The sequence below is a fragment of the Oryctolagus cuniculus genome, chromosome 13 (assembly GCF_051225735.1).
Source record: "Oryctolagus cuniculus isolate XC-2025 breed Fujian yellow rabbit chromosome 13, ASM5122573v1, whole genome shotgun sequence".
NCBI lineage: Eukaryota > Metazoa > Chordata > Mammalia > Lagomorpha > Leporidae > Oryctolagus > Oryctolagus cuniculus.
Genome location: NC_142879.1, coordinates 53833838 through 53837532, shown reverse-complemented (window position 1 = coordinate 53837532; position 3695 = coordinate 53833838). Strand labels below are relative to the sequence as shown.

At 48.3% G+C, this 3695-nt stretch overlaps 1 long non-coding RNA gene across 1 annotated transcript; it reads left to right on the top strand.

The window, feature by feature from the left end:
- The first annotated feature begins 1531 nt into the window (after positions 1 to 1531).
- LOC149122597 (uncharacterized) lies at positions 1532 to 3461 on the top strand. Its single transcript, XR_016219711.1, has 2 exons — positions 1532 to 2197; positions 2720 to 3461. It is a non-coding gene; the product is annotated as an uncharacterized LOC149122597 (long non-coding RNA).
- Positions 3462 to 3695: the final 234 nt, after the last annotated feature.

Genomic DNA, 3695 nt, shown 5'->3' with positions numbered 1-3695 from the left:
GAGGGAGAGAGAGAGGGAGAGGGAGAGGCTTCCATCTGCTTTACTTCCCAAATAGCTGTAACAGCTGGAGCTGGGCCAAGCCATAGCCAGGAGCCTGGAACTCCATCTGGGTCTCCCATGTGGGTGTAGGGGCCCAAGGATTTAGGCCATCTTCCAGTGCTTTCGCAGACACATTAGCAGGGAGCTGGATCAGAAGTGGAGCTACTGAGACTTGAACCAGTGTCCATACAGGATGCTGGAGTTGCAGGCAGTGGCTTAACCTGCTGTGCCACAACGCCAGCCCCAAGACTGTTTTTTAAAGATAAACTGATGGAAAATTTGGTAACTGTAATCTTTCATGGCAGTCGATTGGGGTCTCAGTGATACACACAGAAGCTGGAGACTCGAAGAGAGATAGGACCACCGCTGCCCTCCCCTTATTTTTTTCAGGGACTCTCAAAGTAGTCCATGCATCTCTCTCTTTCCACCTTCAAAAGAACAAGGCAGTCCGCCCTAAGCAGAAGATTGTGCGCCCACACGGGTGTTGGAAAGATGGCTTGTTCCCAAATAGTTACCTTTTTTTCTCTTTCTCTGCCCGATATCCATGAGGGTATATCTTCACAGTGAAAGCACTAGTAAGACCAGCAGTTCTCAACTCACTTGTGGTACTTTAAAACCATGCAGGTGCTTGTGGCCCACACCAGGATTTTCTGGTGTAATTGGTTTCGGGTGAGGCCCACACATACAATATGAACATGTGGCTCCCAGTGATTAAAGACTCCTGGTGGGGGCCGGCGCTGTGGCATAGCGGATAAAGCTGCATCCCATATGGGCACCGGTTCGAGTCCCAGGTGCTCTACTTCCCATCAGCTGTCTGCTATGGCCTGGGAAAGCAGTGGAAGATGACCCATGTCCTTGGATCCTTGCGCCCCTGCACCCACGTGGGAAACCCGGAAGAAGCTGCTGGCTCCTGGCTTCGGATCAGCGCAGCTCCAGCTGTTGCGGCTGTCTGGGGAGTGAACCAATGGACAGAAGACCTCTCTCTGTTCTCTCTGCCTCTGCCTCTCTGTAATTCCACCTTTCAAATAAATAAATAAATCTTAAAAACAACAATAATAACAACACTCCTGGTGACTCTCCAAGTTGAGAACAAAAGTGAATACATCTCATTTCCTAGGGAGACTGCACTAATCACATAGACACATCAGATACTAAGGGCACTCCCTGATAAACTTCACTGTGGTCTATCATTCCAGTAGGAGTTGACAAAGAGAGAACAGGGAAGAAAGATGCTGAGAATCCAGTTTGCTGCTTCTTCCACTTGTGGATGTCTAGCCAGAGACAACAGGGCTGAACAATAGCCACGATGGGTTTCAAGGCAGAAATAATGGGGGCGATTACGATCTTCAAAACGAACTGACCTGATATTAAACAGTAAGCAACTGGGCAGGGATTTGGTGTCAGGTAAAAGGACGTGGCTGCAGGAACACGAAACTCAACACCAGAAGCTTACACAAATAGGAACTTCTTTTCCTCATGTAACAGCAAGCCCAGAAACAGGTGCTTGCTAGCGTTGGTAGAGCAGCTCCAAGAGAGAGACCCAAGTTCTCTGCATTTTCTTCCTGCCTCCTTCATTGTAGAGTCTGTCGCTGTGTGTGTGTGTTCTCTCATGGGTCAGGACGGCTGTGCAAGTGCAGAGAGCACAGTGTTGAGGCAGAAGGGGGGGGGGGGGCTGTGGTCATGACCTCTCTCTGTCTCTCTCTCTCTCTCTCTCTCTTCTTTTTCCCAGAAAGCACAGGCCTTACCAGACACATCTGTAGCAGCTCTGTTATGTTGCATTGTCTAGAACTGGGACCCATCCTGTGGCTCTTCCCCAACTGTGAGGATGGTTGGACAAGCAGGGAACAGGACTGCCTTGTTGGCTGGCTAAGCACGACTCATTGACCCAGAGTGAACACACGGCCACTGGAGCAAAATCAGGATTTGAGAGCAAGGGAGAAGGGAGGATGGTCGTTGGGTTTATAACTGATGGCGTATCCACAGATCTGCACAGCGACTCTGAGCTTCCTACGTGTCGCCCTTACAGTAAACCTGTCGCAGTCTGCTGCAGCAATTTCCTCCATAGAGGTTCTCTGAGGGCTTTTGGGGGGAGACACCTCAAGACAACAATCTCAGACAGAACCCACTAAGCGGCTCCTCCATTCTTCGACCCTTACAGGTAAGTCTTGCTATGCAATCATCATCTTCTCTCCTTCTATGCTTGTTTTCCACTTTGCAGCTAAGAGCATTAAGTTGAAAGGATGGGAAAAACACACTGTGTTGACAATAGCGCCATCTTGTGTCGGAGAAATGCAGCTTCTAAGCAGATCCTAGTTTCTGGTTATGCAACTGCATGTGCTTTGTGGAACACGAGTACATACAGGATGCATGCATTTCAGAGGCTTTTCAGTGGGTTTGAGCCCTGTGTCCCTCTCTCAGGCCAGTATTTCCACCATTATTTAGTCCTATAACATTCTCAGTGCCTGCTGCCTTTATCCATTGCTTCCCTGGCTGCATTAGTAAAGACCAACTCAGAGACCTCCAGGATACCTTGACAATCTCGGACAGTGATTTCTGATTTCATGCAAATGCCTTTCAAGGAAGGAGGCACTGGAAAGAGTGCTTACCTGGATCACTTTCCCTAACTTACACTTTCTCTTTCCCATTCCCTCTTGCTCCTGTCTCCCTCACTCTTGCTAAGAGAAAATCGGTCCATTTCAAGCTGGGGAAGGGAGAAGTGAGAGGAGTTGAAACTCAGAGGTGCAACTGAGCAACCCCGTTTCAGACTAGAAGGGAAACAGCAATGTCCATCCCAGCGTCTCCTGGAATGATTACGGCATAGACAACCAACTCCGATGCAGTCGGCATCAGCTGGATCCAGTGTTGTCAGGGCCCAAGCACAATGGCAGCGGAGCTGTGGAAGCCAGAGGTGGAGGAAGGTGCTCACGACGCAGGGAGATGGCTCTGGAGGGGCCTCCACTGGACATTCACATGCGCAGCGACAAAAGCAGGTGTAGAGCTTCTCAGATCTTGAGTGTAAAGGGATATCTGAGCTGGAGGCAAGTGGCTTAGCAGGAAGGGGGAAAACTCAGACACTTGTCTGTACTGTCATCTGTTTTTGATATTAAAAGACCAGCCAGTCACAGACCTAATTTATGGACGAAGCAGGAACATTGCAGGGAGTAGGGGAAACAAACTATTCTCAGCCCCATTCATATATTATTTGTAACACAACTGTTCATCTCCGTGAGGATGAGGAGCAGTTGCTGGCTGCTGTCATACTGGGTCTCCTCTGTCTATCACAGTGGCGTATTGTTTCATGTCAAACCACGAAACAAGGATTTCAGCTGGAAATGCTCATGTCTGGAAGGTAATGATGTCGCTGGAAATTTTCCAGCTGACCGACCTGGAATACTATCTCTATTAAAGACTGTATTTATGCATCCCGTTTCAAGTAATTATTGAATAACTACCTTGTTGCTGGTACTGTGGTGTTTTGGGATACAAAATGAATTCAATCACAGCTTCAATTTTTTTTTTTTTTTTTTTTTTTTTTTTTTTTTTTTTTGCCAGATAGAGTTAGACAATGAGAGAGAGACAGAGAGAAAGGTCTTCCTTCCATTGGTTCACCCCCCAAATGGCCGCTACAGCCGGTGCGCTGCGGCCGGCGTACCTCA